The sequence below is a fragment of the Erinaceus europaeus genome, chromosome 14 (assembly GCF_950295315.1).
Source record: "Erinaceus europaeus chromosome 14, mEriEur2.1, whole genome shotgun sequence".
Taxonomy (NCBI): Eukaryota; Metazoa; Chordata; class Mammalia; order Eulipotyphla; family Erinaceidae; genus Erinaceus; species Erinaceus europaeus.
This window is the reverse complement of record NC_080175.1, coordinates 53,819,940-53,837,229: the sequence shown is the minus strand read 5'-3', so window position 1 is coordinate 53,837,229 and position 17,290 is coordinate 53,819,940.

The window sequence follows — 17,290 nt, the reverse complement described above, 5'->3', positions numbered from 1 at the left end:
AAAGAAAGAAAGAAAGAGAGAGAAAGAAAGGATTGAGTGCATATATTTCAATGTTCAAGGACCTAGGTTCAAACCCCTAGTCCCCACCTACAGAGGGGGTGAATCATGAATGATTAAGATGTGCTGCAGGTCTCTCTTTCTCTCCCTCTCTCTAGTTCCCTTTCCCCTCTCAATTTATCTCTGTCCCACCAAAAAAATAAATATTTAAAAATATTTTTAAAGATAAATGATAGGTGATAGATAATAATAATGATGATAGATAGATAGATAGATAGATAGATAGATAGATAATAGATAGATGATAGACCAGCATATTGCCCAGCTCTGACTTAAGGTTATTCTGGATACTGAACCTGGAACCTCAGAGCCTCAGGCATGAAAGCTTTGTGCAGAATCATTATGTTGTCCCCAAGACCAATCCCAGAGATTTCTGCATTCATCACAGGCATATTACCACTGAACCACTTCCTGGTCCCCATAGTTTTACTTTTTATCTTATGTCAAACAGTAGTGTTCTGACATAGAAAATTCTTTTGAATGTTAACTCATTTTAAGAAGGTCATATGTGTTCAGATCAGCTACACTTTTTTTTTTCTTTTTAGTGAAATTATCATGGTTCATCACACAGTGGTGTATCTTAATGCATGTGTTTTTACACACCTACTGAATCTAAGTCTTATTTTTAATCTTATTTTTAAACCAAGCCAAAGGGAAAGGAAATAGGGTGAGCTCTTTGACTGAAAATCACACAGTTCCTTTGAAATGCAGTCTAAAAGTATTAAAGGGGCAGGTGTCAGAGCATGATTTCAATGGGAAAAATAAAAATAGATCTTAAGCCTTTGTGACAGATGTCAAGCATGCTGACAGCTGTTAAAAGAAAAATCATTTTCCTCATCCTGTGCAAGGAGACAGCTTGTGAGATTAAAGTTGTATCTCTTTATCTGTGGTGTTGGCGGATCATTTCCACTGAACAGGGAATGAAAACTACTTCAGATGGAGAAGAGGACTCCTGGGATTTTCATCATCTCAGCCACCCAAAGGGCATAATGAATAAAAAGTCAGAAAGTAAAGAAATATATAAAATATAAAAAACTAAGAACAAAAACATAACTGAACAGTATTTTCCACATGGCTTTAAGCTTCAATATGGTTATGCTGAATTCTTTCTTGTTTACAAAAGCTTTAAATGATTTAGCAGTATAATGAATGACACAAGCCAAATTCTAAATAACATAGCAAACTTCAAATGATCACATTAATAGTGAAATGGGATCATCTGTTGCTATTTCTTTATACCCAGTGCCTCACATTAGTTTACATTGTGATCTAAAATGTTACTCAACATGACTTCTTAAAGTTCCATATTCAGGCTGTTATAAATGATGCTGTTATGAATAAGAGAGTACAGAGATCTTTTTGCTTTCTTTGGATAAATTCCTAGGAGGGAAGTCACAAGGTAGACCTAATGCTAATGCTCTGAGGTATCTCCAGAAAATTTTCTTTTATTTTTTTAAATTCTCTTCTTCTTTTTTTTTTTTTTTTACATATTTTATTTATTTTATTTTTAAGAGACACAAAGATAGAGAAAGATACAGAGAGAAACACCAGATCACTGCTCAGCTCTGGCTTATGCTGGTACTGGGGATAGAACCTGGGACTTTGGAGCCTTAGGCATGAGAGTTTTTTTGCATAATAATTATGCTATCTACCCCCATCTTTCAGACAATATTCTACAGGGGTTGAACCAATTTACATTTCCATCATTAGTGTAGAAGGATTGCTTCCTCTCCATATCCTTCCCAGTTTTTTTGTTTGTTTGTTTGTTTCTCTCCTTTCTGATAAATGTCTACCTAATTTGGTGGTAGGAGTGGTGTGAGGACAACTATAACAGAGCAGTGTTATGAGATCTCTCTCTCTCTTTCGCTCTCTTTCTCTCTCCCTCTCTAATATTTTACTTATTTATTAATGAGAGGAATAGAAGGTAAGAGAGAGAGAGAGAGAGAAAGAACCAGACAATGCTCTGGTACATGTGCTGCCGGGGACTGAACTCAGCACCTTATGCTTGAGAGTTCAGTTCTTTATCCACTGTGCCATCCCCCGGAATACTCTCTCTTTCTCTTCTCCTTCTCCTCCTTCTTCTTCCTCTCCTTTTTCTCCTCCTCCTCTTTCTTCTCCCTCCTTCCCTCTCTTCTTTTATTTTACTTACATGATATGAAAAAAAATCTTAAAATGTTTAGAAGTACTGAACAACTGGAACTACATATATTGAATTTAAATTAGCTTCATGGTGTACGTTTTCTACAGTGCATTTGCATTTCATTTTGATTACCACCATTAACATGGACACTCATCAGCTATTATGACATCCCTTGCATATTTAAAGTGGATGCATTTCCTGACATGATGTTAGGATATCACTGAGAACTGCTGGACTGGTTATGGTACATGACACCAAATACTACAGACAGACTATGACCCACATAGTCAACGACTGCCACCTCTCCAGATTCAAAGGAGGTCTCGAAACTTTACATCAGGCTCAACCTGATGCTGTTGGCTGTTGACTGGCTACGGAAGAAGGGCAAAGGCTAGAAGAATTGCACCAAAGCAAAGGACTCTGGGGAAGGTGGGAAGGGAATGTACAGAGGGACTCCGGGGTCCTGGTACATAATGATGGAAAAGGTCCTAAAAGTCTTTTACAGATACCTGTTATGAGAAGATGAGAAGTTGTATTATGTGTCAACAACTGTACTGTAAACCCAATAAAATGAGGAAAAAACACAAATACAAATTTTTACTACCATGCGTAATAAAAATGTGGCTATATTTTCAAATAAAATGGTAAGACATTTATAAGGGTTGTTGAATCACGGTATTTCTTATGGCACAGAGATTCTCTAGCTTAGGAAGAATTACATATTAATTACAACTTGGATGTCTTTTGCTGTTTTTGCTCCTGGGTTAATGATTTTGCTATTCCCTTCTCACTTGCACATTTATGTTTTGTTTAGGCTTATTCTGACCACCACCTAGGCCCCAGCTTACTTAAAAACTGTCTCCATATCATGAATGATGTTCTCAGTTTTCTCCATATCTACATTGTGAATCTAGATTTCTTAAAGGTCAAGCAAGTGTTTGTGCACTTAAACAGGTGTGCCACTGCCTGGCACATACCCTCTTTATCTGAAAAAATTCCATGTTTGTGAACTGACTTTAAAGTAGCATTGTAACTTATACAGAATCTAACAGTTCCTTACAATTATTAAGTAAATATTATAGACTGAATTGTATCTTGTAATATTAAGAGGCTGAAAACACAAATCTCAGCTATTCCTTTACTCATGCTAATGTATGCACTCTATCAGGCATGACCTGAACCCAATCTTGCATACCTGCACCTTCTTTCTATTTTATTTATTTAAAAAAGGAGACATTAACAAAACCATAGGATAAAAGTGATACAACTCCACACAATCTCCAACACCAGATCTCCATATCCCATCTCTTCCCCTGATAGCTTTCCTATTCTTTATCCCTCTGGGAGTATGGTCCCAGGGTCATTGTGGGATGCAGAAGGTGGAAAGTCTGGCTTCTGTAATTGCTTCCCCACTAACATGGGCATTGACTGGTTGATCCATACTCCCAGTCTGCCTCTCTCTTTCTCTAGTAGGTTGGGGTTCTGGTAAAGTGGACTTCCAGGACACATTGGTGGGGTCGTCTGTCCAGGGAAGTCTGGTCAACATCATGCTGGCATCTGGAATCTGGTGGCTGAAAAGACATACAAAGCCAAACAATTGTTGAACAGTCATGGACCTAAAGGCTCCAATAGTGCATTTGAAGTGTTGTGGGGTACTCACTGCAGACTATTGCATACTTTGGCTTTCAGGTATATACCTTGCCCTAGTTTATGGATACATATGAACATATGCTCTATCTCACAGGACCTGGTCTATATCTAGGTTTTGGGACTTTGTTAGGAAGTGAACCAACTGGAATGGAATTAGAGAATACTCTGAAAGGAAAGTTCTCACCCAAGTAATGAAGCTGAAGGGTTGTCATTCTACACCTGAAGTCTCTGGACACAGTCTGCAGTGAAGAATGCTGAGGTGGTACTTGTTGCATTGATTAGGTTGGGATCTGTGGATTCAATATTATTTGGTATGAATTAAGAGAATCATGTAAGAAAGTGCGCCCCAGCCTAAGGTTCCAGGACTGGGGGAAATAAGGCTCTGCAGTGGAAATGTGACCTTCCTATTGTCTTAGTGTTCAAGAAGACAATGGATAGTTATTATTATAATCACAATTTTTGGTAATTGGGTTAACTTGAAAAGTCCTGTTGTTAGGATTTGCTGTGTAACACATCAGCATAATGTATATCCTTTGACATTATTTGTATATACCTGTGCCACCAGTTGTTCCTGTTCTCCCTGGTATAGGCTTTTGTGTCCCTTCTTTTTTTAATTTATTTTTTATTTAAGAAAGGATAAATTAACAAAAATATAGGGTAGAAGGCGTGCAACTCCAAACAATTCCCACCACCCAATCTCCATATCCCATCTCCTCCCCTGATAGCTTTGCCATTCTCTATCCCTCTGGGAGCATGGACCCAGGGTCCTTGTGGGTTGCAGAGGGTGGAAGGTCTGGCTTCTGTAATTGCTTCCCCACTGAACATGGACATTGACTGGTCGGTCCATACTCCCAGTCTGCCTCTCTCTTTCCCTAGTAGGATGGGTCTCTGGGGAAGCAGAGCTCCAACACATAGGTGGGGTCTTCAGTCCAGGGAAGCCTGGACAGCATCCTGATGGCATCTGGAACCTGGTGACTGAAAAGAGAGTTAACATACAAAGCCAAACAAATTGTTGAGCAATCATGGACCCAAAACTTGGAATAGTGGAGAGGGAGTGTTAGGTGGGTACTCACTGCAAACTCTAGTGTACTTTTGCTTTCAGGTATATATTTTGCAGTAGTTTATGGATACGTGTGAACATATGCTCTCTCTCACAGAACCCAGTCTATATCTACGTTTTGGGACATTGTTAAAAAGTGAACCACCTGGGACGGAATTAGAGAATACTATGAAAGGAAAGGTTTCACCAGAGTAATGAAGCTGAAGGGTTGTCATTCCACACATGAAGTCTCTGGACATAGTCTGCAGTGAAGAATGCTGAGGTGGTACTTGTTGCATTGATTAGGTTGGGATCTGTGGATTCAATATTATTTGGTATGAATTAAGAGAATCATGTAAGAAAGTGCGCCCCAGCCTAAGGTTCCAGGACTGGGGGAAATATAGGCTCTCTAGTGGAGATGTGAGGTTCCTGCTGTCTTAGGGTTCAAAAAGACAATGGAGAGTTAATGTTATCATCACATTATTTGGCAATTGGGTTAACTTTGAAAAGTCCTTTTGTTAGGGTTTGCTGTATATTACCCAGTATCTTGTATGTAGCTGTGCATTGGTTGCTTCTGATCTACTTCATCTAGGCTTTTGAGAGAGTCCGCATATCAAATACACAGCCTATATATTAAAAAGACTCAGTTTGTGTTTTAAAAACTTTGAGACATACAATTAATTTTCCCCTCTCATATTAATTAACTAGTGATTTATATGACTACACTTTACTAGGAGTGTACATAAACACCATTCCCACCACCAAAAGACTGTCCCATCTCACCCACCCACTCCCACCCCCCACCAGCCCAGGAAGCCGCATGTCCACCCTCCTCCTCACCACAGGTTTTTTACTTTGGTGCCCTACTTTCAATTTAGTCAGATGCTGCTTTGAGTTTCCCTTTCAGATCTTCTTTCTCAACTTCTGTTGATGAGTGGGATCATCCTATACTCATCTTTATCTTTCTGACTTAGCTCACTTAACATAATTCCTTCTAGCTCTGTCCAAGATGGGTCAGAGAAGGTCGGTTCATTGTTCTTGATAGCTGTATAGTATTCCATTGTGTATATATACCAAAGATTTCTCAGCCACTCATCTGTTGTTGGGCACCTGGGTTGCTTCCAGGTTTTAGCTATTATGAATTGTGCTGCTATGAACATAGGAGTACACACCTCTTTTTGGTTGGGTGTTATGGAGTCTTTGGGGTATAACCCCAGGAGAGGGATTACTGGATCATATGGAAGGTCCATGTCTAGCCTTCTGAGAGTTTCCCAGACTGCTCTCCACAGAGGCTGTACCAATTTACATTCCTCCCAGCAATGCAAAAGGGTTCCTCTGTCCTCACATCCTCTCCAGCATTTGTTGCTGCTGTCCTTTTTGATATATGCCATTCTTACAGGAGTGAGGTGGTATCTTAGTGTTGTCTTAATTGGCATTTCTCTGACAATCAGTTACCTAGAGCAGTTTTTCATATGTTTGCTAGCCTTTTGGATCTCCTCTGAGGTGAATGTTTTGTTCATATCCTCTGCCCATTTTTGGATGGGGTCATTTGCTGATTAGTTTATTGTCTGATGTACGGCATGTGAAGATCTTCTCCCTTTCTGTGAGGGGTCTCTTTGTTTGTTTAATGGTTTCTTTGGATGTGCAGAAGCTTTTCAATTTGATGTAGTCCCATTGGTTTGTTCCTGCTTTAGTCTTCCTTGCAATTGGGTTTGATTCATCAAAGATGTCCTTGAGGTGTAGGTGGGAAAGTGTTTTACCAATGTTTTCCTCTAAGTATTTGATTGTTTCTGGTCTAACATACAGGTCTTTGATCCATTTGGAGTTGATTTTTGTTTCTGGTGAGATAAAGTGCTTCAGTTTCATTCTTCTGCATGTTACAACCCAGTTTTCCCAACACCATTTATTGAAGAGAGCCTCCTTCTTCCATTTAATGTTTTGGGCCCCCTTATCAAAGATTAGATGTCCATAGGTGTTGGGGAGTGCCCCTTCTTTCTAAGCAGAGAATATCTGAAGCTACTATTTTTGAGCCAGATGCAATGTAGGTAATACCTAAGTGTTTTGCCATATACCAGAATCACAAATTTCATATAAATAGTGTACATGTTAATTTTAAAGTAATAGCAAGCATATCCTTAGGAGGCAGACTTTCCTCTGTTCTCTTCAAAGAAAACTGCTGAAATGTTTAAAAGTATTGAGGATTAAAATATAGAGGGCAAAGGGCTAAGAAAATCTTCCAATTTATAGGCAGCAAGAAGTTATGATATCTCGTCTGACGGTATTCAAAACCAAGACCTTGATTATAATCTTGTAGTTGTGATTTATATGCTACCTCTTTCCTCATAACCCAAAAGAAAAGTAAAATAATAAATGTGTCATGCTTTAATATGATTTTTACATATAGATAACCACTGCACACAGTGATTATTTTCAGACTTTATCTTGATGTCTTTAATTTGTGCAGTGACAATATCCATGCAGAATTCTTATGAAGTAATATTTGCCTATGATCAAAGCATTTACCAAACTATCAGTCTTGTCACTTACTATTTTCCTTCTATCTGATGCTTTTACTGTGCTGGAAATGCCTTTGTTTCTCCCATTCTTGGTGTTTTTTACAGACTTATTTGTTTATTACTGGGAGAGAGAGCCAGAGGGAGAAGGAGAGAGAATCATTCTGCTAATGCTATGGCAGGAATGAAATCAGGTATTTATGCTTTCCTGTTCAATGCTCTAGATACTGAGTCTATAATTAGGCAATTCTATTGTCAACTTTAGGTTCATGATTAGTTGACAATTTGTTTGGCTTTATATCTTAACTCTTTTTCAGCTACCAGGTTCCAGATACTAACATGATGCTAAAGGGATTTCCCTCTGCAGATCACACCACAAATGTGTTCTGAAGCCCTCTTCCCCAGACCTTTGCCCCACTCAGGAAAGAGAGGGTCAGGCTGGGGGTATAGACTGACCTGCCAACACCCATGTTAGCAGGGAAGCAAATATGGAATCCAGACCTTCCACCTTCTGCACACCATAATGATCCTGGATCCGTACTATCAGAGGGTTAAAGAACAGGAAAGTTTTCAAGGGAGGGGATGGGATACGGAGTTCTGATGGTGAGAACTGTGTGCAACTGTACCCCTCTTATCCTATGGTCTAGTTAATGTTTCAATTTTAGAAGAAGAAGAAGAAGAAGAAGAAGAAGAAGAAGAAGAAGAAGAAGAAGAAGAAGAAGAAGAAGAAGGAGAAGAAGAAGAAAATGCTGATGATTCTTTTGATAACTTTTTTCTTTATCTACTTAACAAGTCACTATAATGAAATGAACCTGGCAAGTGATTATTTTGTCCCTAATCATTTGTCATGTTCATTTATTTAATTTTAATTTAATTTAATCATTCATTTATTTTTGTCCCAGCTAAGTTTATTGTCCTGTATCAGCTCACCTAAATCTCCAATCTTGCTACAATGCCTTTTAACATTTTCTAATCTGAGCAATGATATCCTTAGCACTTACAGGGTTTATACATATCATATGAAATCTTTCCCAAGCAAAGAACTTTTGTGTCCTCAGGGAAGTCTGGGCCACAAAAGCAATGAGAACAAATTCCATGAATATGAATGCTTAGATTGTTACATTATATCTGCCAAGAAAAAATAATAATTCTCTTCTCCCAAAAAGAAAAAAAAATTGTGTGTGTATGTGCAAGAGGATAGCTAGCATAATGATTATGAAAAAAGACATTCATGTCTGAGCCAGCAAAGGCCCCAGGCTCTATCCCTAGCATTACCCTAAACCAGAGCTGAGCGAGCAGTCCTCTGTTAAATAAATAAATAAATAAATAAATAAATAAATAATAAAAAGTAGTCATTATTCTTAGGTAAGGCACATCTTTTTTTCTTAAATTCAAGGGTTCTAGTTTTCTGTGACCCCATTGTTTTGGAGAAATGATAACATCACCAGAATCTATTATGCATACGCAGGGCAAATGATAAGAAAACAAACTATGAGTACGTTTTACTTGGCTTACTGTTCATTGAATAAGAAAATATAATTGTTTATAGGTATATAATGAGTTTGTCTTCCTAATCAAGAATTAAACAGTAATGATTTTCACATAAATTTACTTTTTTCTTTAATATTTTCATCACCAGTACTTCACTGCTACAGAGTAACATGTGCAGATGGAAATATATGAAGACAAAGAGGCAAAGAGAGTGACAGAGTGAAAGATATCATGGCACCAAAGCTTCCTTCCATTGTGATTGGGGTAGGGGGGGTTATTCTGGCTCCTGGGTTGTGTACATGGCAAAGCAACACTCTATCCAAATGAACCACTGTTGTCAGTCCTTCCCGTTTATGATGCTGATACAAAACGTTTCCCATATACCACATTGAATTCTTAGAATTTCTCATCTAGCATCCAGTCTGTTGGGTAGTTGCCATCTCCCCCTGGCTTCTTCTTATCCATATGCCTATATAGGGATTTACTGATCCAAAGGTTTGGTGTATTTACATAAATCACTTTTACATAAAGCACTCCAGGGCATTGGTGGTTCAGTTATAGGATTCTCGCCTGTTCCGCCCCCTCCTTGTCACACTCTGATTTTCACCAGTCACTTTTCTCTCCACCCTCTCTATATCACATCCTGTTTCCACCCTACGTGGAGAGTATAAAAACAGCTGCTCTTCTGATTAAAGACACTTGGAAATTGCTTTCCGGCTCCGAGAGTTCCAGAGTGTATCTCCTGTGGAAGTTGGTGCAGCACAAGTTCCTAATCCCTCTCCCACACAGCAGCCTAGATCAGCTCCAGTTGAGTGATCTCCAACCCAGAGAGCACTAGCTCGGGAAGAAGTACCCTCAGGCTATCCCGGCATCTGGCGCCCGGAACAGGGACCCGTAAGCAGCAGATTTACAAGAAGACATCTTAGATAAGTACACACCTTTTGGGTATCTGCAATATTGTGTTAAGGCACTGTGATTTTTTTTCTTTCTTATTGTTTTCCGGAGATCTTTCCACCATGGAAACTCTTTTCCAAATCCTGCATTCTTTTTCCAGTATACAATTTTTATATATCTGGGACATTTTTCTCGGGGCTTCACCTTATATCCTGTTGATCATCATAGCAGCTTTTAAGGGATATATAGGTCAACCTCTCAAAAGGCTTAAGGACCTAGAGGCTGAGGTCAAAGAGATAAAGGAAGTAATCATAGAACTTAACCAGCACCTTAAAAACAAGAAGAAGCAAAGGCCTGTCGTGATCTTGACCCACCCTAATTCCTCTGCATCTTGCCCTGAGGCCCCTATTTTGGCATCTTGCCCTGAGGCCCCTATTTTGGCAGACACGTGTCCGAATTCTCCTTTGGACTCCACAGCCACTTCTTCGGCCACCCCCATTTTGGCAGAAACGTGTCCGGAACCTCCTGCTGCCTCCACGGTTGCTTCTTCACCCCACCCTGTTTTGATAGACACATGTCCGAATTCTCCTGTAGCCTCCAAAACCACTTCTTCGGCCACTTGTCCAGAAGGTTCCACTTCGATGACTCCTCCTACCGCTACACACTTAGAGCAAGTCCGCACATTTCCGGTCAATGTTGCCCCCAATAGACAAAAACCTCAGGCCTGGTATCCATATTCCGCCACAGATCTGAAGGAACTACGCCAGGCTATCAAAGATGACGGTGTTCATGCCCCATGGACCAGGTCCATTTTACAAGGCCTGCTTCAGAACCTTAATACCCCTCAAGATTGGAGAGATGTGACTCGTGCTACGCTCCCAGGCCCCCTCTTCCTGCAATGGGAGGCATTCTTTCGTGATGAATGTTTACAACAATCGCGGAAAAATATTCAAAATCAGCCAGAGGGTAATTTTGATGCATTGTTTGGAACAGGCCAATTAGAAACAGGGATTCAACAGGCGGAAGCCAAGTTTCCAGCGGGGTATTTTGATCAAGTACGCCTGTGTGCATTAAAAGCATGGGAGCGATTAACACCACCCATGGGAGCAGCCTCAGCCCCTATTCTCTCCCTGCAACGAGAACCTGATGAATCCCTCGCTAAATTCATTGCCAGGGTCCAGTCGAGTTTGGAAAGGAAGATTTATAATCCTGACGCTCGTTTTCTCCTTCTGCGATCCATAGTCTGGGATGGAATGCTTCCGCATTTTCGACAGGCCTGTATCACTCTTAAAAACGAACACCCAGATACTTGGATTCTAGCTACAGAGGATCTCAGATCAAGCTCTTTTCAAGGACCTATGTGACAGGCTTATGCAGCTACCTTACATAAGCAAAAAGGAGCTTGCTTTCAGTGCGGTCGCCAAGGGCATTGGCGTAACCAATGTCCAGAAAAAAGACCGCGACCCCGCCTCCAGTCAGGGCGACCCCACCTCCAATCAGGGCAACCCCGCCTCCAGACAGGGAATCAGAGACCACGAATGCCTTGTCCCAGATGCCAGAAAGGATTTCACTGGAGGAGAGATTGTTGGTCAAGGTTCCATAGGAACGGCACGCCTCTGCCAAATGTAAACAGGGATTTAAACTAGGTATGGGGCTTCCCTTAGCCCCGCCCCCAAGAGGGAAGGAAGCAGGTCGCCCGCTTGGTGCTGTGCCCTTCTTCCACAAACAGAAGCCCAGCTTGGGACCCAATCCATCGCTACACCCACCACGCCAAGTAACAATAACAGAGGGTGAGCAGAAGGAGGAACCCGCGGTATGTGGGAACTTCCAGCATAGAAATAACCGGCTGGAGCAAGAGAACAGCTCAAATTCAGAGCCTGAGATTTTATGGACCACCCCTGTTTTAGAAAGGGGTCACCCAACTATGACAGTAAAGATTGGTAATATTCCTTTTAAATGTTTGATTGACACGGGAGCAGATAAGACAATATTAAGACAAGCAGAGGTTCCCCAGAGTGGGGAACTCCTCCCAGGACTACGCTTACATGGTGTTGGAGGATTGACTCAGGCATTCCGCACACGAGATTCCCTTGTGTGGGAAGATCCAGAAGGGACTACCGGACGCTATCAGCCTTTAATAGCTGATATAAGCACCAATTTATTGGGAAGAGACTTGCTGGAATCTTTAGATGTAGTGATATCCTCAGACACCTCTGCAGGACACCACACTCACTCCTGTGAGACTGCTAGACCCAACCAGCACCCCCAATACTAACTGCCACTGTTCGTAACAGAACTCCCCGCTTAGATTGGCTTTCTAATGAGCCTGTCTGGGTGGAACAGTGGCCTTTGCCTAGGGAGAAGCTAGAAATTTTTTAAAAACTCGTCCAAGAGTAGTTATCTTTGGGACACATTCATCATTCTCGGAGCCCATGGAATACTCCAGTCTTTGTAATTAAAAAGCGCTCAGGAAAATGGTGCCTCCTCCAAGATCTTCGTGCAGTTAATAAAACCATGCAGGTTTGGGGCTCCCCTCAAAGGGGTTTGCCTCTTGCTTCCGCAATTCCCACAGGAATTCCAATCATAGCTATTGATATACAGGATTGTTTTTTCTCTATTCCCTTACACCCACAAGATTATAAACGTTTTGCTTTCTCTATTCCTTCTATTAATAATGCCAGCCCTGCTGATAGAGTTGAATGGGTGGTACTGCCCCAGGGCATGGCTAATAGTCCTACTATTTGTCAAGACGTTGTTAAATCTGCCCTTTTTCCATATATTCATAAGGGCCTCAAGGTTTTTCATTATATGGATGACGTGTTAATATGGGGAGAATTAGATACAGATCTCTCCGCCCTATGTGATTTTCTAATCCCTGCCTTAAAGAGAAGTGGACTTAATGTAGCTCCTGAGAAGATACAGCTAGTCCCTCCAATATCTTTCTTAGGCTCAGAGATTTCCCTAATGCAGATTCGTCCTTTAAAACCTTGTGTTACTTTTCCTTCTAATCTCACTCTTGCTTCTTTACAAAGTTTTCTTGGAAATTTGAATTGGCTTAGGCAGTATCTTTATCTGCCTACGAGCTGCCTGCAACCACTGTTTGATCTGTTAAAAGGAAACAAACAGCCCTCCTCAAAGTGTATGTTAACCCCCGAAGCATCCTTGGCTCTGGAAAAAGTTAACCAGGCTCTCCAGGACATGCACCTCGTTCGATTCTCCCCCTCCTCTCCAGTAAATCTTCTAATCTTTAACTCCACCCCCACGGTAGTGGGGGCATTGTGGCAGAAACATGGCGTTCTCGAATGGCTTCATACGCCAGTAGGCGGAGCTCCAAGACTCCTTACCGAGATTGATGCCTTAGCATTTATGGTTCGCCAAGGAAGAAACAGATCGGTTCAGGTCTTAGGAAGGGAACCAGATTCAATCATTCTTCCCTTTTCTCTCACTGATACAGAATGGCTCATACGCCACCATTCTCGTTTTGCCATAAGTTTAATGGGTTTATCAGGACAATTAGATAATCATTTTCCCTCCAATAATTTGATAGCTTCTTTACCTCTGTTGCCTCTACTAGTACCTAAACTTTTCTCTCGAGATCCCATCCCCTCTGCTCCTACAGTGTTCACTGATAGTGGAAAAAAAGGGAGCTGCTGCCCTTATATATTATCCAGACCAGCAATACCCCAAACCTCTCTTTACTGAACTTCCTGATAATTCCCCTCAGTACAAAGAACTTTATGCTGTTTTCCTTGCATTAAAAGCTGTACCAGAATCCTTCAACCTTTTTTCTGACAGTGTGTATACTGTTAACTTACTTCCATGGCTTGCTCGATCTTATATAAGAATTGATGACAACCCACTTTCTCCTCTTTTAATTCAAATTGCCTCTATGCTCTGTTCTCGAACCCATCCACTGTATGTTCAGCACCTACGTTCCCACAGCCCTCTTCCTGGTCCCCTGTCCGAAGGGAATGCTGCAGCTGACCGCCTTGCCTCCACAGGAATTCTCCTAGCCTCTGTCTCTAATCCTGCTGACTTTCATTCCCTAACCCATGTTAATCTTAAAGGTCTTCGAGCTCGATTTCCTGATATTCCTCTGCCACAGTTAAAACGTATTCTTGCTACATGTTCCTCCTGTGCAGGTCTAATCAAAACACCTGCTATTCAGACTCTGGGGGTTAATCCTCGAGGTTTAAAAGCCAATGCTCTTTGGCAAATTGATGTTACCCACATACCTAACTTTGGCAAACAAAAATATGTGTTCGTCTCAATTGATACCTTCTCTAAGTTTATGTGGGCTACAGCTCATACTGGAGAAAACTCAAAAAAGCTTATAAGCCATATGCTCTCCTGTTTTGTTGTAATGGGCTTAACTCTTCAACTTAAAACGGATAATGGACCTGCTTTTACCAGCAAACAATTTAAAGATTTTTGTTCCCTCTGGAACATTACTCATACTACAGGCATTCCGTATAATCCACAGGGACAAGGCATTGTTGAGAGGGCCCATCAAACTCTTAAGGCTCAATTAAATAAAGAAAAAGGGGAAATGTACCCCCCTAATATCCAGCTGGCAAAAGCCTTAACTAAATTAAATCTCTTTAATATTTACAAAAACTCAGACCAACCTCCTATAATTCTTCATTGGCAAACACCACCCACCCTCCCAGCTATTAAAGTCAAATGGAAAGACCCACTTGATAAAATTTGGAAAGGACCTGACCCCCTGTTGACTATGGGGAGGGGTTTCGCATGTATTTTTCCACAAAATTACTCCAAGCCTGTTTGGGTTCCTGCCCGCCATGTTCGGCAATACCCACATGATGGCGCTGATATCCCTGAAGAACAAGAAACACTGCAAGAAGACTGGCTGCAAGAGGACTGGCTACAGGATGCACCCCAGGATCCATAATACAGCATGGCAGAATCAAAAAAAAAAAATCTGATTCACAGAACTCTTCCCCACCCCCGAATGAATGTCTTATTCTATGACTGGCCAGTTGTGAATTGTGAGTGAGTGAGTGAGTGAGTGAGTGAAAAAAAAAAAAATTGAGTGACCAAAATTTTTGTATGACCCATTGTGCTCAGAGTACTCTGAAAGTTAACTGACTTTATATCAAACGGCTGGACGCAGCCATGGTTTCTGGAGACGTCCAGAAACAGTCCAAAAATTGTTCATTCCCCCTTTTGATTTCTTTTTTAAGTCTTGATATCAATATGAAATGTTTAGTCTTAAACTGTGTGAGTAAAGATGGTTCAACTATGACAGTAGTTCTAAATTCACATTTGAAATGATATATCTTATTTACAAGTTTTTCTCCTCCTGTGTGTTATAAACTATATGTTTAATATGCGTGTTTCAAGTTTGGTAAACATTAACTTGACAGTTAAATTGTAACTTCGAAGTTACATTTTTAGGAGAAGAGGTAAAATCAATTCATTTAAGTAACTGAGTGTTTAAGGTAAAACTCTAAATATTCAATGTGACAATTCATCATCTCCTAAGTTAAAATACAGATTCTCTATACAGGACATTTTTGGAGGGCCCCCAAAAATGTCCTGTAAGCTATCTTGTGGAAATTAATCCACAACAAATTTGGCATCAATCTGATATTGTACATGTACCAAAAAAAAAAAAATTGTCACTAAAATGTGTTAACTCTAGTAACCTGAGTTTTCTTAAAAACCCAATGTAAAAATAGTTAAGAATCAATATATGTAACTTAAATTCGGTATGAAAACTTTGCTATATAAAGACTGCTACATGAGGTCACGTAAGATGACCTTTACACAAAATTATAAAGATACCTAAACCAGTTATAATCATTGAGTTATCAATTGTAGTAAACTTCTAATTTGTTACAAAGTTTTTTCATAAGTAATTGACTACAGCTATGACAAGCCTTCGCATAAAGAAGCATCTGCTCATATAGAATCCCCAGAAATCCATCTTGGACCCCTGACCTCTGACATCACCCACAATTACAGCCATCCCCCGAAACCCATGATGTGACCTGACACGATCTGGAGAACCTGATTCACAGACTCCAAAGGATAAGACTTTCCTACTGCCTTTCTCTCAACCATCGGTGTCTGCTCTTCCTGCTTCTGTTTCGCCCATCATGTTTTGGCGGTTCCAGGTCACTCTCTACAGAGAAGAACAGTTCCGGTGGCCGTCCTCCTCCATCAAGATAGACGTGTGGCATTTATTTCCTGGCCGTTGACATTGGACTGATGCTTCTATAGAACTTGCTGGACACTCCTTTTATACTGCTGGACTTCTTGAAGAATGACTGTAGCAGTTCATAGAACTTACCGCCAGCTGACTCGGGATTTTGCAATGCCAGGTCACCCCTCTAGCCCCTCGGCTTATCAGGTCCCCACTCCTCCACCCATCAGGCTCACTCTGTCTCTTGCTACTCTTACTTATCCCTCCCTGTCTTGTGCTAGTTCTTTTTGAAGACACTTACACACTATCATTCTGCTTTCTTCCCAACAGGTTTCCGTTCACCCCTACACTGCTATTCCCCTGACAGAGATGAAGCCTTTTACAGACATTGACCCAGTTATATATGGCCATTAAGTAAGAGGAAGATGTTGGGGAATTGTGAGGATATGGTTGAGCTTGGAAGGGCTTGAGCCTGAGGGGTGTGTCAATCCTGTTAGTCTCTCTCTCCACAGAGAGGTTGAGCAAGGAGGGACAGTAGAACCCCCAAAAAGGTGTGCCTCTTATCAGTCTCCCTACCTCACAAAGTGCCCCACACTCCTGATACTATGGCAAAAAGTTAAAAAGAAAGGGGGAGATGTTGGGTAGTTGCCATCTCCCCCTGGCTTCTTCTTATCCATATGCCTATATAGGGATTTACTGATCCAAAGGTTTGGTGTATTTACATAAATCACTTTTACATAAATCACTCCAGGGCATTGGTGGTTCAGTTATAGGATTCTCGCCTGTTCTGCCCCCTCCTTGTCACACTCTGATTTTCACCAGTCACTTTTCTCTCCACCCTCTCTATATCACATCCTGTTTCCACCCTACGTGGAGAGTATAAAAACAGCTGCTCTTCTGATTAAAGACACTTGGAAATTGCTTTCCGGCTCCGAGAGTTCCAGAGTGTATCTCCTGCGGAAGTTGGTGCAGCACGAGTTCCTGATCCCTCTCCCACACAGCAGCCTAGATCAGCTCCAGTTGAGTGATCTCCAACCCAGAGAGCACTAGCTCGGGAAGAAGTACCCTCAGGCTATCCCGGCACAGTCAGCTCACTGTTAATTAAGACTGCAGTTAGAGAAGTGATCATACCTACTATGCTAGTACTGGCACCAACAGGGTGCACACATTACCAATATTGACAATGTAAAACCAACAATAAGTATACTCAGTCAAATAGTTATTGGAGGCAGGATTTTATCAGCTCAGTAGAGGACCAATTTTGATTTAGCATTTTTACCATAAGTATTTATAAATTATCAAATTACTGTTTCAATGAATTACTTCCACAGGCGTCC